Source organism: Parus major, chromosome 1 (genome assembly GCF_001522545.3).
Source record: "Parus major isolate Abel chromosome 1, Parus_major1.1, whole genome shotgun sequence".
NCBI lineage: Eukaryota > Metazoa > Chordata > Aves > Passeriformes > Paridae > Parus > Parus major.
Genome location: NC_031768.1, coordinates 59,645,162 through 59,670,365, shown reverse-complemented (window position 1 = coordinate 59,670,365; position 25,204 = coordinate 59,645,162). Strand labels below are relative to the sequence as shown.

General features: G+C 39.6%; 1 protein-coding gene across 3 annotated transcripts in view; it reads left to right on the top strand.

Moving 5' to 3' along the window:
• The window catches only part of ENOX1 (ecto-NOX disulfide-thiol exchanger 1), a 350,391-nt gene that overhangs the window by 47,786 nt on the left and 277,401 nt on the right, over positions 1-25,204 (top strand). For all 3 annotated transcript variants that reach the window (XM_019007902.2, XM_019007903.2, XM_015637165.3), the window contains exon 2: positions 25,049-25,125. The gene's annotated coding sequence lies outside the window, so the exon portion shown is untranslated. The remainder of the gene's footprint in view (positions 1-25,048; positions 25,126-25,204) is intronic.

The following is a 25,204-nucleotide window of genomic DNA, read 5'->3' as shown; positions in this document are numbered from 1 at the left end:
AGAAGCTGCTGGCTAAGCTGCATATCCAAGGAATCTGAAGAGTCTGCTGATCTAATGAAGCTACTTTGCCATTCAGGTTTGCAAATTTAAAGATAATTGAGGGTTTAAATTTCTCCTTAAGCATAGATGATATTGTTTTTTTAGGTAATGAAGTTGCAAGTACTCAGAACGTTTAGGCTGCCTTCTGTAAAGCCTTGCAAACCAATGCCTTGTCAGTGAAGACAATAATTGATACTGTCCTTGAACCTCCTGCAAGTCCTTGCTTTTTGGCGCAGACTTTATTATCAAATATGAAAAAGCAAAGAGTTAACACAAAAACTTGCAATTCCCTGATTTTAGCAGATGGATCATAGCCATTTCAGAGATCAATGACTGGTAACTGAATTATTCAGACTCTTAGCAAGGAAATATCTTAGTTTTCATCAGGAAGCTCTAGTCATTTACAGATAAGTTTTTTTTCCCACTTGGAAGGAATTTTATGTGTACTAGATACTCTTTGTCTTCAAGCTCTCATTTAAAATTAAAAAAAAAAAAAAAAAAGTCTGTCTAATCCCTAATCCTCTCCTGAGGTTCTTAAATTTTGCTGGAGAGTATAACCTGTCACAGTGTCCAAATGTGCATGCTTTCAATGTGAAGATTTTGGTTCTTCTTACATAACAATTTAAATATGTATCTAGTAAGATATCTGCTTCCTACATGTTTCAAACAAATATTTTCACTTTAACAACAAATGTTATCTTCTTAGTAATATGTAATGAGCTGTTAACTGTAACTAGTATTTTCAGAGTCCTGATGCTCAAATATATTGGGATATATTAAAAACTGTGTTTTACCATCTTCCTGCGCTCATTCTTTCCTGCTTTGCTTGCTGTAAGCTGGCAAATTTGTTGTTTGGTTTCGTGTTTTTATCACAGAGTGGTGCAAAACTTGTAGTTTCGATGAAGAACCCCACAAATGCCTGTCTTCCAGAACCTTTGCTGTTTTGATTTCTGTTGACAATGAAACCTTTCTCAACATCTCCTTTACAAGTTGCCACTTCTGTAATGCTTCCTAGTTTTACTAGTTTTGCCATAGCTTTGGTATGGGTGGCAGGGAAGGTCTCAGCGGCTGGCTTGGTCAGACTCTTTGCCTCGTGCTGTGAGGGATGGGCACGCGGGGGATCAAACATGGGGCGTGCAGCGAAGAGCAGCGCGAAGAGACGAGCTATTGGAAGAGAGGGCCTTCTGAAGTGGCCTCTTTGCTTGCTGAAGAGCCCTGTCGTGGTGCCCAGCCTGAGAGCAGACGGGGAGTGGGGAGGAGACAGGCTGAAACCCTGGTTGCTTATCTCCGCGCTCTTCTCAGTTGCTCTGTTTTTCATGCCTCCAGCTCAGCTGTAAAGCAATAATTAACCTGAGCCTTTTAATTTCTCCCAACAGGCTTTAAATTAACTCTGTTGTCATGTTGCGTGGAGTAATCCTCCAGGCATCAAACATTTGAATTTTTTATGGCTGCATGGGTATTTACTGTTTGGTCAGTTTTCATTTTATTATTATAATGGTATTCATTATTTTTGGAATTTTATGTTTGTGGAGAAGAGTGTTTAGCTACTGCACACATAAAGAAGAGAAAAGAAAAATCCCCACTCTTATCAGTGCTGCAGGGAAATCCAAAGCTTTTTAATAGTACTGTGGCCAAACCTCCTAATGGGAAATAAAATGTGGCAAATTAGTTTGGGAACATTTCAGGTGAAAATCCCATTGCTAACCTCTGTTTGTTTCTTGAATAGACTTTTGTTTGTTTAGATGTGCTGAAGTGGTATTGTTTGCAGTTGTTTTAGATACAGACAGCTCTTTTCAAGGCTGGGGAATTTTGGATTTCTTGTAAATGGCTTTCTTTAAACAGTTTGCCATAGGAAAGAGACAAGGAAAGGACAGGATCTTTGTTTCGGCACAGGCTCTCATAAATCTCATATTGGTATCAAAACAGTGGGACTAGTGATCTTTTTTTTAATATATATATATATCATACGTTTATTTGTGCTCTAGTTATTGGAGAGTCGAAAACTGCTATTTTATTAGTGTTGTTCAGTAATATGGTCCGTAACTATAAAGCCTATTAAACACTTCATAAAGCCTTCAAGGAAACTTCTTACAAATGTTACACTGTGTTTTTATAAGTTATAACCCTCTGGAAATTGGCTTATTATCTATTTTCCATCAAAGTGAAGTGTTCAGAAGAGTGGAGGATGACCTAATGTAATCTAGATTGAAAGCTTCAGTGAAACTTGATGCTTATCCTTGCTTTGATATTGTATATATCGACAGTGTATTCTTGTCAAAATGCATCTAGGTAGACACAAGGCAAGCGAGAAAGACATACACATAAATTAAAGGTGCTGCTTGCATCACTGTAGATTATTTTTGTAAAAAAATAATTTTTGAAGTGAAGCTGTAGCCGTCTTATTTGTGAAATGAGTGGCAGAAACTCCAGCACAGGACAAGATAATATGGATAGGGTGAACTTTAAATATTCAGAATATGAACTTCCTTCTTTGCATTTGTTAAATGATGGTATGGAAATCTAGTAACGTACAAAAACTAATCTAGCAGTGTGCCAAAGTAATTAAGGCAAAGTAAATAATCTCCAGTGTTCTTATTCCCCACAGAAAATGTTTAATATCTTATCTTTCCAAAGTAGTTTTCTGCTAATTCATGATGTCTTTGTAGACTCTCCTTGTTCAGCCACTGCTGTTGTTTTCCATGGTGTGGAAATTTCTCCCCTCCTGTCCTGAGGGGAAAAAACTTGTTGGCTACTGTCTATAGCCCAAAAAATTATGTTTCTTCTGTACAGTAGAAATCATGAAGCCAAAAGCTGTAATTCTCTCTGCTTCTTTACTGTTTACTTAGCCAAAGGGCTTTGTTTACCTCAAGTGTATGTGGTATATGATACTTTATAACTTTGTCTTGGTGGGACATTTTGTTGCTGGAATCCAGGGACCTGATGTTGATCTTGTTTTAATACAAATTAGCAGTAGCTCTGTTAAAGTAGGTGTAGCATAAATCTGTTGTGAGGCAGATCAGATTATCTGTCTTTGAGTCATCCCTAAGTATTAGTCTCTGATGACCCATTGCTCTTGAAGTTCCCTATTACTGCAGACAGGAGAAATAGGATAAGCCATAAATTGTGTTAAAATTGTCCATTATTCTTACATAGGAGAGCATGTTCCTTTATCTATTAGTATATGCTGAAACTTAGTTTTAAATGAGCCAATAAGTAAAGTTCAAGTCAGTGCTGTGGTGCAGTGGTCTGACCTGAAACCACTCCTTTAATTTTCATTTTGGTGCTGCGTGTAGACAAGGAAATGGGAGAAGACAGCAAGAGCAGATGCTAGGCAATTAATGTACTTTTTTTTTAAAAAAAAAAATAAAAAAAATCACTCATTCTAAACAAAAGATCTTTTGGAGTCTGCATGACCATCTTTCAGTCTGGACATTCCATCTTATGTCACAGCTACTGTGAGAGGATCATGATTGGATAGATTGTTGGAAAATTGCCAGTTCTGTAACATCCCTTTGTTTCCAAATAAATGTTAGTTTATGCATGATGGATAGTGCCTTTATTGGGAACTTCCAAGTGTTATGGGGAGGCTGAATCCAGCAGTCCAGTTAAGATGAGGCTGCCAGAGCTGCATGTCCCTGTGTCCAAGCAGCAGCGGGGCCGGGCTCTATTCCTACAGGAGCGTGCTAGTAGACATGCACATGCAGTTTACATTACATACATGGCCAGCTGCACAGATCCACAGACACACTTTGTACTCATGCAAGCTTGAACTACAGCAATGACCACATCCTGCTCCCCTCTCTGGCTGCCCAGGACTTACACCTCTTAGCAGGGAGTATATAGTTTGTATGTGTATACAGTATGGACACTCACTGTTCCCTGTCTCTGCTGCTGCTGGCACCTGGACATATGAGCTGCCAAAGCCTCTGTTTTGGACCAGCTTTTAGAACAAACTCCCTGGCACACAAATAGACACAAATGACACTGCAGACCCCCTGGCAGCTGGTCTTCCAAATGCCAGTTATCCAGTAGCTGGTTCTGGGTGCTCTTTCTCCACACAGGTGTCCCAATCTACATCCAGGCCCTCCAGCAGCTGGCTGGGACTCCCCTGGTCCCTCTGATAGCCATCTCCTCTGGTGGCCTTGCTCATGGGGACAGACTATGGGGTGACCCAAATAGCCTCTCCCATGGAATTCTGGTAATGGGTGACCCCTCTGGTCCCCAAGGTGAAAACTGCCTTTGTGGGGCTGGGTCAGGGCTCATGTCTCCCAGGGGTTTTTGGGGCTCCCTGAGCTGTCATGGTGCCTCCAGGCTCACTGTGTGCTGCAGATGCAAGGACTCCAGTGATGGGATGGGGAAAAAAGGGCAGGAAAATATTTGGGTCCTCCTTGCAAACTGATGATCCCCTGTGCTCCGTTGGGTGAGTGTGGAGCAGTTTTTTATCACAACAATCTAGCACTAGGTAGCTAGATAGAGCAGGTTCAGTGGAGCAGCTTTTCCTTAATGTTTCTTGACATTAACAGCTCCATTTCTCAATTAGATTGGAAAATAAAGTTGATTATGCATGTCTTCAGGGTGACACTGTACTTTTGACCAGTAACTGTAAAGTAAATGGGAAAGGTCACAATAAATAGTGTTTTAGTTTAGTTATATCACCTAGAAGGCCAAAGTGACTTACAGCAAGGCTGTTGTTATTGTTCCTACAACCAGCAAGCAATGTTTAAAAGACTTACATATTTATAAAAGGACAGATTTGGATGACATGGCACTATTTATTTTTTTTTTTTCTGAGAGCACTTTCTGTAAATATAGAATAGTTCTTGTGCGTGTTTCTTTAGTAGCATTTCCATGTACTTGTTTTGTTTCCAGTAAATATTTCAAGCTTAAGCCTGTCTGTAAAACAACTTCCGTCTTTGCACTCAATCTCTGACAGAAATGACATTCTGAGATGAGATGTACAGATTAAAATATTTGAAGAAAATAGTGGATTTGCTTAGATAATATTGATGCTTTTATAGGGTCATTAATAAAGATCTGTCAGAGCTAGCAAAAACTGTTTAGAGGGTACAGAGAAAAAGTGTTTAGTGTTAGCTTTAGTTTAATTTTCCCTAGTTAGGCCATACTCATTTCCTCCAAGGAAAACAGGACTGCTTGTTTTTGCTAATTAGAAGTACATCACTGGTCTGAATCACATCTGTAATTAGTAGCAAGATTTTAAGTAGATGTCAGAGTTTTTTTTGGTATAAGATTTGCATTGTTAATCTATTATACATGCATACGTATGCGTAAATACAGATTTAATGAACAAAAGGAACAGCTGGTTGTTTTTCAAAGCAATCAGGTGCTTCGTAGGCTGACATTGCTGTTCCTTCTGCTCAGAGCTGAATTTGTTGCGTCTGAACAGCTCGATTTTGTCACTGGAAAGTAAGTGAGGTTGGGAAACCAGAAAATAAACCTCTGCTTTGCTTCTGTCATCCACTCAGTCTAGTAATGCACTCCACAGAAGTGTTGATGTAAATAGCATTCCTTAGGCTTGTTTGCTCAATTTCTGAGACAGATAGAGGGAAGAAAATACGCAAAGGAGGAAAAGATTTTGAGGGAAGGCTTGCAGCGAAGCAGGCCTGGGAGATGGAAGAGCTGGTTTGGAGCATGGTTCATGTCCCTGCTACATCCAAACTGAACCACTGAATAGGTGCAAATCTAGATGGCAGGATAAAAATGGAAACTATTCAAACCAAAAGCAATTAACTTGTATACAGATGGCTTTCTGGCATTCACAGCTGCATAGATTTTGGTTGTGTATTTTTTTAGATGTGCCGCAGAAGGTTAAAGCCTCTATACGTCCATCTCCAGCTGTTCATGCACATAAAATAGATAAGAAAATGAAGCCAAGTGAGCATTGTGTGTAGTGCCAGACTTGCTTGCTGTGATAGGCATCTCAAACAGTAGTGCAACATCCTGGCCTGTCAAATGGCCCTTGTATTGGCCTTTTATGAGAAGAAATTACATTTTTTATATCAAAGGAGTCACTTCAATTTCATAAAAATGAAATATGGAGAAGTACTATATATATGTCATATCTCCTGGGTAAAGCCTAGGGCTGAGAACCCTGAACAGAAGTGGAGGATTGCTGAAGGTATGAAACGTAAGTTCTTGAAGCAACTTTGGTATATCCTGAAAACTATGTCACTGGAAATTCTATGATTTAAGCTGTTTGATGTAGAACCAAGTGTGGTCTTCATGTGCTCTTTATACTGCAGGGCAGGCAATTAAGTTTTAAATAAACTTGTTACGCCATGCTGTTTTGGTTGGAAAAGACAGGTGTCTGCTAAGGAAGGTAGCAGCCTCCCTTAAAGTAACGACTCCCCCACTAAAATTATTAAAATTTTGAAGTCAAGGGACTCTCAGGCCCTTGGATGTGGGAAGGAGTAACAGTTCTTTAGTAGGAAAATTAAAATAAAAATGCAGTAGCACAAAACCCACTGGCAGGGTCAGAATATAACCTGACACGCTGTTTGTTGGTCAGGGTGTTGGTAGCAGTCCAATTAAATGGTGGCTGCAATCCTCCTGCAGTGACAGATGTGGTTCTGTTATAGCAGTGATCACATAGAAGGCTGTAGTTTTCCTCTGGAGGTCCACTGGTGGTGTAGATGGGTCTGGCCTTCCTCTGGGAATCCCCTGGAGAAAGGCTGCCTGTGGTGTTCCCAGTCTCAGATTCTATCCAGGTAGGAATGCTTGGCTCCTCCCCCTGGGTGGAGCATCTCACACTGGGATGATGTAATTTTATCAGTCCTGCAGTGAGACTCACTGGCCCATTAACAGAAGAGATCCCCCTGGAGTTCTGAGGGATGGGTCATGGAAGAGATGAAGAACACTGCCCCACCTGGTTTTAACAGATGGTAATAGAACACATACTCCTGGTTACATCTTGCTTTGCAACCCAAGACACATGCTTTAGAAAAAAAAGCCAACATTTTGAGTTAACATGAAATATATTTTGATTTGCATTTTCATATAGGACTAGTTTGGGTCAGTGGAAACCTACATTTTTGCCTCGCATGTCTTCACCTTTAATTTTTTTTTAAAAAAAAAGTCTTTGAAATATCTGGTTGAAATGGTCAAAACAATTAGACCATGCTTTCCAAAACTGTGGTGTAAGTGCCTCTGCAGATATTTCAAGCTGTTATACGACCACCATTACAATGCAGTTACCGTGCCATATGCAAATGCTGGCCATGAGTCAACTCAAGTGGAACAGTTGCAGCCCTGGTATAAAATTATCTCAATTTTGTTTCTCAATTTTATTTTTTTGGTGACATTGTTAATTGGAATGATCAATCTGTAGCTTCTGATTTTGGGGTTTTGCTTGGTGGGGTGTTTTTTTGGGGGGGAGGGACGGGGGAGATCATAAACAGCCCATCTGTTTTACTTTTGGTCTGACTTCCTACTGAAAAACATCATAGCCACCACTTAGTGAAGCCCAGTTGGCTTGCAGACCATTGGAGTTCCTCCCAGAGGGCCCCAGTCTTTCCTTATCAACTGTGTACAGTACGGATCTGTGCACAGATTGCTCTTGATCTGTGTGCTCCTGCTGAGTCAGCTGCGTCAGCTGGTGAGTCTGCAGCTGTAGGAGCCATGTACTTTATCCTCCTGCTTACTTCTTACAGAGCTCCCTTTTGGCAAGTGGGTACCTGGGAAGGGATATCAAGAGTCCAGCTTGTTCTCTGTTGTGAGAAGTGGGACCTAGTCTTTCAGACAGGAATTCTCTGTGGGAAACGAGAGGGTCCATCCTGCCAAATCTAGAGGGATATTGCACCTGTTCACTCGTCACTAATAAGACTTCTCTATTTAATGTTCTCTGGGGTATGTGTTTCTCCCTTGATCTACTTGAAGCACTTTCTCATGGTTAATGATCTGAATTTGCCAAGCACACTGACTCATTTTGGTGTTGGTTTCCATTATGTAAGCTATTAACGGGTCACTGCTTGCATGCTGGAAAATCTGTTTCAGGCTATTAGTGAGGTGCACAAGTGCCTCTCCATGGTATACTTGCTACCTGTGCACACGTGTTCTGGCTTGATAGTTGGTAGCAAATCCCACAGCAATATGGCATGCAGCATCTATTCTATTAGCAGTCAATTCCTAATCAGCCTTTCATTAACACATACAACATTTCACCTTTTCTAGGTTTTTTTTTACTATGTGATTGAAGGAGAGTGAGAGGAAACACGCTGACATGCAGAGGAAGGTGTTGATAAGTAAGGAAATCAAATTCTTCCCAGGAGAAGCAGTGTTCTTGCAGTAGAGGAGGTAATAATGCAGGGTAAGGAAGTGTCTTGGAGCTGCATATTAAATCTGTCTCTCTGGCATTTTCCCTGAAAGTCAGCAACAAGGCTGTTGAGGAATTTGAAGTTATGAAGGCAATTCAGAAGAGAAGTAGTGTGACACAGAAAAGCATTGAAGAAAACTTGGTGGGGTTTATTTTAGGTTTCAAGTTTTGACAACTCAAAATGACGCTGTAACAGCAGACAGCAATTACTACAGGAACAGGTCCTTCTGTTGCCTTTCCGTTCTTGCATTCAGATAATGTCCTTTTGCTTACAGATGGTTGCCATCATATGCACACAGAGATTTTTAGTCTTTCCTTCACTGTACAGATAGAGAATCAATGAATGAAAATTAGAGATGAGTCCAAACTTGGGTTTTATTTCTGAAATTCACCCATTTTCCATAAGGAGACGATCACATTTTCTGGCTTTGACAACATTCCTAGAAGAAAAGAGTTCAAGGTTATTTTCTTTTTGTACACTTTCTATGGCTGAAAGCCCCTAACAAGATGAGATTTCATTTGTTGATTTTTTTCCTCTTTAGATGATGTCTGAAAATCTTTCAGCCAACAAAAGAGGGTGAGCAAGGAAACAAAAATCCCCCTCAAAAAGCCTATCATTCATGCATCGTTCATTTTGGAGGAAGGTCTCTAAGTTAGGCTTCTCATTACTAGGATAATTCTAGGAGGGGCTTTCATCCATGCAGTCATTCACAGGTCAGTGGCTAAAGCCTAAGATTTTTGATGGTAATACCTTTCCTTACCAGGGAGAAAATGAAAAAGACAGTCTTTGGATGTGCTTGCACAGGAAGGAAATATCACAGTTAATGCCTGTGCTGAAGTCTGAAAAACCTTTTCAGCATAAAGCAGTGCAGAGACTGTTTCCCTAGAAGGAAAAGGGACACTGAAGGATTTATTGTGTTGCAGTATTTATTATGTAAGAGGAATTTGCATGGTAAAGAGGGAAAGCAGATTTTATTCAGAATATAGAGGACGGGATGAATGATGTTAATGAAAAGCTGATTGATTGAAGCAGAAGTTTGTCTACTATGCCACTCATATTTTCTGAACCCCAGCAATCATTTTATGGACATCTGAGTTAAATGATGGGTATATTAATCCTTTGGCATGCTAAATTTTTATAAAGAGTCTGCTTTGCCAAGATGGTGGTGGGATGAATCCAGATGTGTTCCTACAGATGTTAGTTAGGGGCCCTGTTCTCTCTTCAGAGAGTGATTTAGCCCAGATATGTTTGGCATTGCATTTTGGCACTACCAATCTCTCCTCACATGGTGTGGAAATGTAATACAGCCATTCTTGGATTTAGTCCATCCTCTTCTAGGTCCTTCACCAGCCATTTCAGTCAAGACTCCAGTTGCTATATACTCCTTGCTTCGTCACACTGAAATTAGGGGGGCCTAGACAAGAGGTGGATGGTTGTTTAGATGCCTCTGTTTTTCTTCAAACACAGGAACCCTCGTGATAAATGGGTGATACTCTGACGGTTGGGATTGTTCTGTTTATTTTAGTTTTTGTTCTAAGAATAAGACTGCTTGAATTGCTGTGTTAATAAATACAATCCCAAGTAGAAGCATGTGTTTTGCAGACTATTTTTGTTATCTGATTGGGCTTCTTCACATCCTCTTTTTGTGACTAAGTCGAACCCACAGTCTGCCGAGTGTCTGCCAGGATAAGAACCCGCCTGCCAGACTCAGTGCCACTAATCATTTCCCCATTTAGTTTATTTCAGCTAACATCCCTAAACACAGGCTAGAAGGTCCTGACAAGAGCTTCTTTGGTGGATGAAAATCAGTGTCCTGATTTTTCTTTGACAACTACTAATGTTGTGCTGGTGGCCATCACTGGTAGGACATCACATCCCAAGAAGTCCTCTATGGCACTGCCATAGCTTGAGATTGCTTTGTGCCTTGTTTCTAGCAGATAAAAATTTCCTATAAGAAGTTAACTCTGCAGGGATGAAGGGCTTGTAAACCAAGTGTTCACAGTGACACCTTAAACTGAGGCACTGTGAAAAGCCAAGATTATGTGCCCTTACTTGAAGACTAGCAATCAAGATGAAAGTGTAGGGATTGCCTTGTGATACAGTATTATCAATTAACCACCTGTCAGGGATTTTCTGTGATTCAAAGAAGTAATGGTTGGCTGGCTGCTGCTTCCTAGGTAGTCCCTCATAATATGGTCCTATTTCCTCTGTTTTAGGTAAAATCTAATCCTTGACATTGCAAACGATTTGTGTTTGTTCTCATTATGTCATGCATGTCTGTGAGATGAGTCAGATGCACAACTCATCATGACCAAGACAGCTGAAATTATACAGAAGATACTGATTTAGTTGCTATTATTGTTTTCTCTAATATATGGGAAGTCAACCATATGTTAATTATTTTTCTTCAGAACAGCTCCATTAAAATTTAAACTGGTGTTATTAGTGGCAAGAAAATCTCTTTCAGTCATGCGAAAACACCGTGTAGCCAGCAAACCTTGTGATCCTGTGCTTGGGTTGTAAATCTTTCAAAAGCTGGTGTGCCAGAGTGTGCCTTTCTTCCCTAAGTGAAAGATGGGACCCTTTACTCTTTTGTATTTATTATTAATCTTGATTAATTGCATGTATCTTAAAACTCACAGTTTGTGGACAACTGTTTTCCCTTTACCTGAGCCTATAGAGGGATCTAATGCTGGAGAACCATAAGATGATATTTTAAGGGGATGAAAGAGCCTGTGATGGTTAAACAACCTGGGCCTTCACTATTGATGAAATTGTGAGACATGTGCTTCTAAACTCCCATTTTCTGAATTACTAAATTTGTACAGTGCTTTCAATATTTAGTTCTCTTTGTCTTAGGAAGGCTTAAGCTGAAAAATCCAACCCACTCTGTGATTGAAAGAAAAATTGGCAAGATTTTTGTCTTAAAGCTGTTGAATGGCTTCCTGTGCAGACAGGGAGTGTTATCTAACTGATTGGAACAATTTTAAAATATGAGATGCCTGCACTGCATGAATAAATTTTACAATTTGGGCCTTAATTGGGTAAAGCAATTGCTCTCACAGATACTTCAACATTGTGGCAACAATCAATGCATGTAAACTTACTGGATTTCTGTATATAGTTATCTAAGAATCTCATTTGTAATCAAATAGTCTTCTTTTCTTCTAATTCAGAATGCCAAGACAATTTTGGTAGTCTTGTGTAAATGTTTCTAATTTGAAAATGTCCTATAATTGTTATGTTTGCTCAATATTACAAAGTGGAGGGGGAGCCCAGGAGTATTCTACAAGGATCTGAATGTGTCACCCACTACACATGCAGAGCCGAAGTTGTCCCTAACAGTTCCTGGGACACAGTGCAGAAATATTTGTGAATACTTTGTGAAATGATTATCCCGCTGTGCTTTTGTCTCCTTTATCCCCTAAACTCAAACCCATCCAAACAAAACCTTGAAAGAGTCTTCAGGACAGTAGGTTAAAATATACATCTCAAAATAAGAGAGGTGCTATTCATTGTGATTTAGTCCTAAAACTCAGACTCCCAAATTGGAAGATTTTAAGAAAAAGGAAAGCTTTTCCCCCTCAATCTTCATGCAGTTTAATTTTCCATGACTTCTCTCATGGTGGATGTGAGGGGGTGGGAAGAAATTTGAAGTTGAAAAGTGCACCTTTGATTTGGAGTCTTCTCTGCTTTCTCCGGCTGAGATAGTTTCCTTTTGCTTACCCTCAAATAAGAGCAACTGTTCCATGCTTTTTATTTCTGTCCAACTTGTCCAGCTTCTTCCTTTCTATTTCACCACCTGATCCTCTAGATATCCTCCCAAAGTAGGACTATTAACATACAAAATTCCAAGCCTCGGAAGGCTTTTTCTAGCCTTCAAGTTTCTCTTTTCAGTTTAATAAAAGTGGTTTGGCGTGGCAGATATTTATTTAGTTGGTTGGTAGAGTGTTTTTTATGACTTTCTTTTTGTTTGTGGTTTTTTTTTTGTTTGTTTTTTTTTTGGGGGGGGGGAATTGTTGTGGAATTTTTTTTTTTCCATTCAATTTATCAGTTTTCCATTACCTTTTACATAATAATCTGAGCTTGTGGTAGGACTTTGTATCAGTTTTGGTTTCCTAAAAGTGAGCACACTGAATCAATGACCTCAAAAACTTCTGGTACTTAATGCTGAGTGTTACAGCAAGTGCATAACAGTAAACTAGAGTCATTCCACTTCTTTCTTCATGTGTTCCTCTGTGTGGCATTTGGAAAATGCTTTAATCAGCTTTTCCATTCCTCTGTCTCATCGTATTCAGGTCTTGCTATTTGCTCTTTGTTTTTGCTTAGACATCACGCAGAAATCAAGCCCAAGGACAGCAGCAGAGACATTGTTGCTGGGTTTAAATGCAGAGCTCTGCCCAGGTTGCCCAGAAAGCTGCAGGATGAAATGAGTCCATCACATTCTCAGGGTCTTCTGGTAGGCAGTGTCTTCTGCCTTGTGGTCATTTGGAGGTGATAAAATGCTGCTTCATACAGGCCCATTCCCAGTTTGCTCCTTTTCCTATCTCTGCCTGCTGCCCTGGTCATATACCCGCACCGCTGCAGTCCCCAGACCTGTCCTTGGGCCCCAGTGCCTGCCTGTAGATTATTTTCCCTTATCTACACATCCCAGGCTGCTCTTAGAGCCCCATCCAGCAGCCCTGTGTGCCCAACCCCTTTGAACTGAAATGCAGCAGCCTGTTTTTCTTTTAAAAGCAGTGGGTTCCTTCCACTGAGGCAAGGTGCAGGTAGACTGCAGGGTCACAGCTGCCACCTTATTGCTGTAGCTCTGCCTCTAGGAGTAGGAATTAGGAGCTACATCGGTTAAAGGGTGGACCATGCTTTATGTTGAGTATTATCTTAAATCAAAAGAAAAAAATCTCACATGTAGAAGCATTCAGAAGGATTGTGTGTGATCAAAATTGTAATATTTGCTTTTTCCTAACTCTGACAAAGGAAAGAAAGTATGAAAATATTAATTTGGGTTCTCATTTGGGAAGTTCATTGGTAAAGGGAAAGAAATCAGGGAGAAATAATGTGAATAATTCAGAATGAGTGGTGTAAACTGTGAGCTGTTGATCACTGCTTTGTTATGCAGACATAGATTTCCATTAATATTCCCTCTTTTGAAAAACAGAAATCCTGTCTCTGCTGTTGTATGCTTGATTGAACACTGTCTTAGGCTGCCATGCAAGATGTAACCAGGAGTATGTGTTCTATTACCATCTGTTAAAACCAGGTGGGGCAGTGTTCTTCATCTCTTCCACCACCCATCCCTCAGAACTCCAGGGGGATCTCTTCTGTTAATGGGCCAGTGAGTCTCACTGCAGGACTGATAAAATTACATCATCCCAGTGTGAGATGCTCCACCCAGGGGGAGGAGCCAAGCATTCCTACCTGGATAGAATCTGAGACTGGGAACACCACAGGCAGCCTTTCTCCAGGGGATTCCCAGAGGAAGGCCAGACCCATCTACACCAGCAGTGGACCTCCAGAGGAAAACTACAGCCTTCTATGGGATCACTGCTTTTACAGAACCACATCTGTCACTGCAGGAGGATTGCAGCCACCATTTAATTGGTCTGCTACCAGCACCCTGACCAACAGGGTGTCAGCTTGTATTCTCTGTCAGTGTGTTTTTTACTACTGCATTTTATTTTAACTTTCCTGTTAAGTCTTAGGTTTATTTATTTATTTATTTTTTTATTTTATACATGCTAGTAAAGAACTGTAATTCCTACTCCCATATCTTTGCCTGAGAGCTCCTTGACTTCAGAATTATAGTAATTTGGAGGGAGGGGGTTTACATTTTTCCGTTTTAAGGGAGATTGCTGCCTTCCTTAGCAGGCACCTCTTTTCAAACTCCAAGACAAACACTTGAGGCAAAAAATCCCTCATGACAAAAAAGTAAAACAAAGCATGACAAAAGACCCTATGGTATGCAGATTTATTCTTCAGATAATATAAATATATATTTTTTAGAAAAGTTGTTTCCTGCTATACATACTAACTAGATTCTCTGACATCTCAGACCTCTCCTGTGAAGTGGGTAAAGGGGTTTGTTCACCATCAGAGTGCAACTTCTGTGGGAAAACTGGAGTTGAAATTGGTCATGGAAAGCTAATGTTACACTTGAAAGCACTTTTTTCAGCAAATATATTTTATGGCTATATGCATACTATTAAGACCATCTAATATTTTCTGGAGAGAGAAATTAAATCCATAGTTAAATTGAATAGTCATTCCTTTAGAAGGCTTTTGTTACTTGTGGCTTATCTGTAACAGAAAACAGACTGTGTATTAACACAGACTCTCAGCAGGATATTTTAGTTATAAAATGTCAAAGCCTCTTCAAAATTAATGAGTAAAATATTGCCTGGCTTTAAAAATGAGTATCACAACTTTAAGAAAACATTATTGCCCCACTCCTTTTAGATCAACATGTGGCAAGATTATTTCAGTGGAAATATGTGCCCACAGGCTGTGTATTTTTTGTGTTTTGTTTAACACTGGTTGGCATCTGAGATCAAGAAAGCTTAAACCAATTATGAGTAGCTGGTGCAGCAAAAATCATGATTGATACATTTACAACACAGGGTCGATTCTTCTGTCAATGTTATTGTGTAAAGAAGGGGAAAAAGGGGACATCAGGCATGTGACTTTGTAGCCCCTGAATTAACACAGTGCTCTGACCACATACAGATGTTTCCTACCTCTGTGCAATCAGTGTGTCTTGCATTGATTGCAGCCTGAAGACTTCGAAGAAGAAACATCTGTGCAATTGTTGCTAAGCCTATTTCCCTCTTCCCTTTGACTTATTGGATTATTTAATATAGCAGAATGATAGGAATTTAAAAATGAAAAAAACACTGTTGAGTCATCTAGTCCATCTTGCAGCAGGATTGTCCTCTCCAGATCTTTGTCCAGTCATGGACAGGCTTTGTGATGTGATTGGACTTCGGCCAATTTTCTTTGGAAGATTATTCTACAATAGAATACACTTCATTATAAGATTTTTTCCCTGTCAGCCTACACTTTACTTTGCTTAGTATAATCACATTATTCTTAGCTATATTTTCCTGAAAAACTCTATTAGAAAAATCCTTAGTGTGTGTATCCTTCCAGAGCGTGTAGATAATTATCATATTTCCCTTTCAATAGTGGCTTTAGTCAAGCTATACATATTTAGTTATTTTAATATTTTCCTATAAATCAGCCTTCCTGATGACTTTTATTGCTATCATTGAGCCAAATCTCAAATTCTTCTATTTAGTATTCAAATAGAAAAGGCAGGACTGAATAAAGACTTACAGATTAGATCATGATGTCATTGAAAACCCATCCTTTGAACCAGTATTTGTGCCTTCAGATCTGTCTGAATGCCAGCTCTCCTGAGGCAGACTTCAGTCATAAGATTTGTCTCAACTTTCTTATCTGCAGCATAAATGCCTACATCAAAGCTATTCTCCCTAGATTCCTTTTATGATCATTGGACCCTATAGCTGCATGCAATTAATCTAAGCTGTTTTAGGTATCCACAGTTAGGATAAGAGGAATTGAGCACTAGAGGTGTGCATTTCTCTCTGAGGTATTTGTCCAGGACCTGATGTCCTTGGGTATTTAAATAGAGGGTGTGTGGATGTTTGGACACTGTGGCTCAAGAAGTGAGGAGAGTCAGTTTTGGCCATGGCAATGACACCTCAGCTTCAAAACAGCAGCAGAGTGGTTTGATGCATTGTGTGTCCTGAGACCATTCCTAACATAGTTGAATGGCATTAAATTCAACTCACAAGTATGATGGTTACACTAAACAATGGGGTGGATGAAATTGCCTTTTGCATAGGCTTAGAATCACAGAATATCTCCAGTTGAAAGGCGGCCCTAAGCATCATTGAGCCCAACTCCCTGCTCCTTGAAGGACAACCTAAAATAAAGCATTTGACTAAGAGCATCGTCCAGATGTGCCTTGAGCTCTCACAGGCTCAGTGTTGTAACCACTTACCTGGGGAGCCTTTTCCTGAGACCAGTCCCCCTCCCACTGAACTTCTCTGTGTCCGATCTCAGCTGAAGCAGGTACAGCATTTACCCAGAGAGTATGAGTCAAGATGCCAGATGTATTGGTTTTTAAGTTTCTTTGGACTGAAGGAAATCTATGATCAATGCCTTTCATTTTCAAAGGCCTCTAAAAAAATGGCTCTTACCTGACAGATGTCAATTGCTCTTCCCTTCTTTATCAGGTATTTCTTCTCTTCTGACAGCTTAATGCTCACAATCCTCGCTGCAGCCTTGGGCAGATGCCTGCTCAGATGCAGTTCTTACCTCTAGCCTTAGGTTATGGATTGTTCTCCATACAGGTCCAACCTTTCCTGCTTTATACTGGAGTAACTAGGAAAATAAATCAGCATCTGCCTTTGGTTTATTAGTAAAAAAAACCACAAAACAAACAAACAAAAAAACTGCCAAAAAACCCCTTAAATATATTTTCCCAGTGGTTGGTTACCTTCTGTCCAGGAAATAAAACCTTTGTGCTGAATTCATTTGGAGGGCAAGCACCAGAGAAGGAGGAGACCTGTTGAAATTGAGGGATTATAGTTGCCCAAGATAATGTTTATTAATTAGTCCTGAATGAATTTAGACTGAACATTAACAGAAATTTTTCAAACATCTCAAGAGGGTCAAGTTCTGGAATAAACTAGTTGAGAAGAAAACCAAAATAACTTGAAGACAGAATTTGGTAAATTTAGGGAAGTTTTTATGAGAATGTGGAGAAGCATTTGCAAGGATTGAAAAAAAACCAGCTAGGTATGCAATATGAGGTCACAGTGTTAGTGTGGGCTGAATAGAAGACTGGCCACTGCTCATGTGTCTCCACTATCTCCTATTTCATGTCTAATGCAGTGGTTAATGGCTCCTGCTGGTTATTAACAGATGCCAGAAAGTCGCAGTCCAAGGTGAGTACAAGAATTTCCTTGTTGTTGCCAGACCCTTGGAGTTTGGGATGTCCCTTCCTGAAAAACATATGGGAGTCTGCTCTTGGTCTTTCGTTGGTGATGCTAGGAAGGACATGTGTCTCTATGGAAAAGACACTGTGTCATCAGTCCTCCTGGGCAAAGCAGGAACAGAAACCTGGACAAGACCCAGTTCATCCTTCTGAGAAGTGTATTCCTTCAATACTGCAGCCCAAGCACTGTACCCAGCCTTTTGGCAGCCTTTTTCAGCCTGTGCTGAATGCTTGCTAGTCAGTGGGGTCTGCTCCTAATTCACAGTAACTGGAACAAAATGTGGCCATCCTCATCATTCACAGAGACATGCAATCCTCAGAGGCTGCAAGCCTACCACAGCATGCTATAAGTCATTGTGACACTGGCAGACAGAGTACAGGGCTGTCTGTTGGGACAGCTAACTTTGAAGCATCAGCATACTGGAGATGAGAAGGAATGGGAGCAGTCTATGTTAGACAGGTATTTTTAGCTGCCTTTTCTTAAAATTGCCCTGCTTTCCTAACTCTGTTTTATCATCACCATGGTGAGCTAATTCTGCCACTAGCCTGTCTGCTAGTAATTCTTATCTTGATAAGCTATTCCTCATTGGATGAGAGTTTTCAGAGTATGACATCTTGGTGCCTGGCCTCCTTTTCTAACAGCAGGCATGGCTGACTGCTAAGGAAGACTTCCTAGACTCCTCTCAAGTTATTTGATCTTGCTCCTCTTCACTGCTCCATCTTCTGTGTTTGTTTCTGTGACAGAAGGGAACATTATCCTTTTCTTTCTTTCAAGTAATGTAAACACACACCTGTGAATTGCATCTGGCCCCTATTATAATAGGTGTCTATTTCAAGGAGGACTTGATGGTCCTCTTGGTTCTCCTATAGATTTTTTGACTTACCTGTGGTTTCTGAGACGGGATGTTACTGGTGGATATTTCTGAGTGATTCCTCCTTTTATGTAGGAATCGGGTATCATAATCTTCAGATGTTATGGTGCTATGTTTAAGGACTTTCCAGGACAAATTAATGTCATGGTCATACTGGATTTACCCATGTTGTCCTCATAAGTCTTGTAAAAAATATTATCTATATTGAACTTACTGAAACCCTTTTTTACATTCATTATGATGATTTGAATAGGAGTTTCCAAGAGTTGTCACTTTAATTAGAAAAGGTAAAGGGTTAAAGTTTATTGCATTCTGTTGTTTAGCCAGTCTTTCACAGGGATGAAGAGTGCAGTGCTTCTGCCTTGCTTTTAAAACAAAAAACACCCCAGAGGGTATGTGTTTCCTTATGAAATTTCTATTCCAACCTCTAGGCTGAGCAACAGCAGCACATTTCTTTGTATCTCAGACACTCTGTAGAGATGGAGAAAGGTGGCTTAGGCTCTGCATTGTCAAACCAAAAGTAGTGGCCATGTTGTGTGCCTCCCCTGCCTTTGTCAGGGTAGGTGGGGGACCCTTCCCTTCAGAAGTGTCTATCAAGGTAATGTTGCTCAGTACTTCTACAGAAATATTTCAGGTTGGGAGGCTTTGTACCTAGGATGGTACTTTTGAGACATACTTCAGGGCAGTGAGTCCTTTTTTGCATTTTTCTACAGATCAGGGAAAGAGGGCATTTTCAGCCACTGGAAATTCACATTCCTTGAGTAGAAAAAGGTCTGCAATCTACCAAACTTCATCATTTTTCTCTTTTGAACAAGTAACATGGGTTTGTACCAGCTTGCCAAGGACCTTATCAAGGCAAGGATTATACTTTCTCATCTACTTCACTGTCAGTTCAGGGTTGTCCCAGAACCATTTGCTGGTTATGCTGCTGTCCAGCATAAGTAGTTTGTCCATAACATGATGAGTTAATATCCTCACTGCAATGGATGGCAGGAATCTGTCAGTGGGCAGGGATGTGGGACTGTGTGGACTGGCTCTGCTTCCCACCTATTTTGTTAAAGCAGTACATCCTGATTTTAAGTGCTGCTGTTCCTGAAGAAAAAAGCCGTGACAAACCACCACAAAATAACAGGTTAAAAAAATGTTTTTGTGCATTATCATTTAGCACACTCCATTGCACACAGTGTGACTATAATTTTGTCAGTGATGGTCTACGGGTTAATATATTTTATTGAAGTTTTTCCTTATACTGAATCTGGAATCTGTGTAAGAGGCTCTTTTTGTACCCTAAAATCTATTAGATGTTACATCTTAAGGGAGCTATAAGAAGACTGACTCCCAGGAATAATAATTTTCTCTCTATTTCAGGGAAAAGTTAGTACATTTATTTTTACTTATGATAATTAGTATAATTTTATATAGGTTCAGGAGATAAGAGGGGAGGTGTGACATGGAACTTCCTTAATTTGTCTTTATTACCTATATCAGCTGTGAATCTGTTGGCCTTGATGCACAGTCAAAAAGGGAGAGATTTTTCTGTACTTGTAGATTGATGTTAAAAGGAACAAATTTAAAATAAGAACGGTAATGATAGAAGCTGGAAGAGTTGTTTTGAGAAATGAGGTATAATAAAGGAAAGCTTGTCATGTTCATTTATTCCCTGATTTTAGTGTTCAACTGGATGCAAAGCTGGAGGACCAAAACTGAATACGAAAACAATACATAAATATGAGAACTGCCTGCTTTGTTAAATATTGCTAACTGGCATCTAGAAGTGATACTGGCATCTAGAAGTGATACATAGTGTTAAAGATATCACCCCTTAATTGTCAGTTATATAAACCCAAATCTGGAAGAATGTTATAAACAGTCACTCTAATGTATATTCATTTGCACAGAAATAAAAGCTTTTTCCACAGTGCCTGGCACATACTGAATACTTAGTGTAATAGAATGGAAAGGATTTTACAAGTTAGTGCCTTTAAAATGAGGAGATCACAATACATTTCTGACATGGTATTCCAACTTGGACTCTTATTTTACAATTTAATGTTAATTCTCAGTGCAGAAACTGTGGTCCCATGATAGAGAGATTTGAGAATCCTGTACCAAGCACTGTTCATCTTGGTCATTTTGCCTAAGGCACTGAGCAAAAGTTGTGTCTAGCTTTGACAGCAACAGCAATTACTTCTGTTTTAAAAAGAAACATCTAATGCACGAAGGACCTAGTGCACAAGTCTTGTGAGGAGCAGCTGAGGAAACTGAAGTTGTTTAGCCTCAAGAAAAGGAGGCTTAGGAGGACCTTATCCCTATTTGAAAGGAAGTTGCAAACTGATTTCCTCTCCCAGGTTACAAGCAATAAAACAAGAGGAAATGGCCTCCTCAAGCTGTGACAGGAAAAGTTTAGAGTGGATATGAGGAAAAATTTCTTTAGCGAAAGGATGGTCAGGTGTTGGAACAGGCTACCCAGGGAAGTGGTTGGATCAGCAGCTCTGGGTGTATTTAAAAGTCACGTAGATGTGAATATTAGCCATGTGATTTAGTGGTGGCCTTGACAGTGCTGAGTTAATGGCCGGACTCTGTGATGTCAGAGGTCTTTTACAACCTAAGTGATTCTATCATACTGGGACATAAAATAAGAGTTGAAAGTGTTTATCTGTTAGACTGCTACACTGGGAATTCTCCTAACATAACACGACCAAGAACCGCCCAATAAAGTATTACCCAGTGTTCGTTTTCCTTTGACTGTCCCAGCATGAGAGACAAAGAGTTAATCATGGTACTTCACAGTCCTCTTTCTCTTTCACACCCACCTGGCCTTAGATATAAATGGTAAGGCCAAGATCCAGGAACTTTGCACCTTCTAGTTTCTGATGCACATGTTGTGATGTGTTCTTTCGCATGTGTTTTTTTGTTGGTTTTTTTGGACAAAGTAAAAGAATTAGAGAAGTTCTGTTTATTTTTCCACAAGGTTCTTAAAGGGTGATTGTGGGTTTTAGCTTCTTTGACAAAACACTGGTGTATTTTTATATTTTTTTTTCAAGTCAGTTGGTGAAAAGAACTTTCAGTTCTCAGAAGGGATAAAGCTCTAGAAAATGTTGATTTTTTTCATCGAAAATCATTTTGGCTCATAAGCTATTCTTTCCTTATCTTGATGGAAAAAAAAGATCAAATTTCTAGATCAATAATGTTGAAAACAGCAACAGCAGTGATCATCCTGGATGTATGTTGTTTTCTGATGCGCTTTCATATCTCTGAGCATTTCCTCATGCTGTAAATATCAGCCTGACTTGTACTCAGGCTTCAACCTCAAATCCAGCAACAGCAGAAAAAATAGGGGCTGTTTAAATGCAACGAGGCTTTGAAAAAACAGTTTTTTAAATGTGCCAGCATGTCAAAACATTGAAGGAAAATACTGAAGAATACCAGTGTGCTTCCAGTTTGTCTCTTGCTGAATGTTTTTTCTATTGAATAATCACATCTTCCATTGCCTAAAGCAGTGGTTCATTGTATGTAATGTGTGCTTCAAGGCAGTAAAGAAAAAAAAAAGATTGAAATTATCTGGAGGAAACCAGATCACTTTATTTCAAAGACAAATTAGATTGATCTATCTTACCATTCTCCATAGATTTCATAGACATGTTACTTGTTGAAATGGTATCAAGTATTTTATATATTATAGCAATTTGCATACGTTCATTAAGCTGTGCTTTGTAAAGCTCTCTGACAGGGCATTTGATGAATCCTTCTGTGGACTGCATTTTCTTTATGTGGAGCAATCTGTTAAATCATGCCTTTGTCCTTCAGTTTGTCAGAATCAGTAAGTGAAGCAGATGTTGTTAACTGTGGGAGAGTTTGGGGTTTTTCGGTGTTTGCAGAATATGGGATAACTGTGAAGGGCATGATGTTTGTTTGTAAAAGTGACAGCTGGTGTTATTAAAGACAGAAAGTCTGCTACAAGTGAAAACTTTCTCTGGCATCTTTTGGCAACTCCAGGAGGTTTTTTGGAACACTCAGGTGGGTGGTCAGTTCTAAAATAAACATTGCTAATATTATGCACAGCAAATTGTGTGCTTGTACTTAACACACAATTGTTCTTATCTTTGGTTGCAGACATTCTGTCACATAGCTATCTCAGCCATGCAGTAATTCATAACATTTCTCTGCAAATATGTCATAAGAAATTCTCAGGTCAACAATCCCCTGAAATGTGTCTTTGAGAAATATAATTTCATGTATTATGGAATTAGTAGGGTTTTACAGCTGCAGGTTACCTTTATGACACAAGTTTTGCAGGACCTGACAGTTCAGTCCCTGGAATCTCTGCCTATTGTCAAGGTCACTTGGCTGAAGGTGTTTCAGCCAGGGAGCAGCAAACATTTAGATGGTTAACATGCTACATCTGATGGGTGGTAATTCCTGTTAAGGTGTAGTAAGATGAGTGCTTGGCAGCTGCAGAGGCCTTGCAAGTGAAGGTAAAGTGGGAAGTCATAAATTGGGTAAGAAATGAAGGGGATAAATAAGAGGGAAGACATAGCTTAGGGGGTGCCTCAAGAGAGGCCAGCGCAGATGGAGGTGCTGATCTCCTTTCTCTGTGGACCAGTGACAGGACACAAGGACATGGAATGAAGTTGCAGGGAAGTTCAGATGGAGTTCTGTGAAGAGCTGCGTCACTGAGTGAGTGGTCAGTCACTGGAGCAGGGTCTCCAAGGAAATAGTCATGGCACCAAGCTTGTCAGAATCCAAAGAGTCTGGACAGTGCTCGTAGCCATTTGACCTAGTTTTAGGTAGTCCTGCAAGGAGCAGAGAGCTGACTCAGTGATTCTTGGGTGCCTTCTATGGGTGTCTTCCAACTGGAGATTTTCTGTGATTCTATGTGGAAAAGGTTGTTACAAAGCTAACTGATGAAGAAGTAGAAAAAAAAAAAAAGGACATTACTATAGGAAAAAAAGGAAGACACTACTGTAGAAAATAAAGGGTAAACTTTGGCCACCTTCTGATCTTGCAGATTTTTATTGGTATTATTTTGTAAGTAGCTCCCACTCATTTTAGAAGTGGTATTTGGCTGAGATTCACTTTAATGACATTCTCTTTGTGATTATGCATTATTGTGGAAATCTCTTTTGGGGAATTGAGTAGGAGGTGCAAAGGGTGGAGATGTAGTGATGTTACTCGTGTCTGTGTAATTGAATCTGAGCTTCTGAGCCTGGCTTGTCTGCAGCTGACATCAACAGCAGGAATGGCTACACAGTGCATGGAATAAATAATCCTAGAAGTTGTCATGTTTGTAGCGATTGCCTGAAAATATGTAGAGAAGACCGGTGAGGGATTTCTGTTGTTCTTGCACATGAAAGTAGGCAGCAGCTACAAATCAATGAACTGTTGCTTTTGTAAGAAGAATTGGCAGAATCTTTCATACTGTTGCTGGATAAAAATTTTACTGCTTCTGTTCCTCAGAGTGAGTTTTATCTTCCTGTCTGATTATCTTGCAAAAAATGAGCAGTGAAATAATTATCCACGCTGATATTTACATTTCATTTCTCTGCTTGAAAATAACCAGCTCACAGAAGGGAACAGAGGGAGTCCAGGACTCCTTGGGTGGGCCAATCCTTTGGAAAAGCAAATGTTTGCTCTTCAGCTGGGATATATAGGTACTCCCAGCCAGGTGACTATTGATGCATAGTGGGCACAGACAATTCTACAGCTGATTCTCTTTGCCTTCACTGGGAATCATGTGGGAGGTACCAGTAGCACAGCTGCAGTGGAAAGCTCAGGAAAAACTCTGTGGAAAGAGACAGACAAGACTTTTTCTAGTATAGGCTCTTAATTATCTCTAGGAGCTGTGGCTATGTGGTAGTCCTGTGTGAAATGGTATTTCTTGTTACAGAATGCCAAGTTGCCAATAGTGCTGGAGAAATACTCAATGGAGCATGTACTAATGATAGTGCTTATCCAGAACAGAGATCAGACCAAGTGCATTTGGACACATAAACTTTGTTCCCATTTTTAATTTTTTTTTTTCTCCTTTGTGTCTTTTCTTAGTCTGCTGAGCCTGTTTCTTTCTATTGCTGCATCTTCTTTCTTTTTTGCTTTGTTAAGCACATCAGATTTAACAAATGCATTACGCTCAGGGTCACTGTGTGAGAATCACCAGGAAAATTTAAAGAGACTCTGGGACTAATTGTGATTAGGTGTTATATGTATCCTTACAAGAATGTATGTCCAGAATTTCACACCGTAACAGAACTGCCATGTTCAGCATTTCTGGACATTAAAGAAATAATGCACTTAAGGATACCCTTGATTTTTCATATGGTTTACCTATTCATGTCACTGTTTTGCTGCAAGCTAAAGGCAGAATACTGCTTAAATGCACATAAGGATGCTTGTGGTTTCCTAAATCATTTATATTTTCTGATATGCCACTGGCAGTTTTTCATATGCAGTATGTTGGTTTTGTTTTTTCATTGCAAATGATTGTAGCAAAATTGCTATTTGAAAATTTGTTGGGTTTTTTTTTGTTGTTTTTTAGTTTTCTACTAATTTTGAGCTCATGTAGAAGTTGGTTAAGAATCTATACAATGTTATCTACCTTAAGTACTATGAATTACCATACTATCATTGTTATCACCCACAACATTTCTCAGACGATGCACAGCTTCAGAAGGAATGGCTCATAGACTCCTTTCTAAGTAGTAATTTTGCACAATATTTTTTTTTTCATTTTATATGATTAAGCCATATACTTTCAATGACTTTAAATATATATAATCTCTTTTTATCAGATCTTGGATTCTGAACTTGAAGCAGTTCTTCAAGATTATATGCTTCTTGAGACTCGGAAAGTATCTGCAATAAATAGGTATGTGTAATGGATACATTTGTTTTGTGTTGGATGGTTTGGACTGTGTGAGTTTTGTTGACAGTTTAATGCTAAGCTT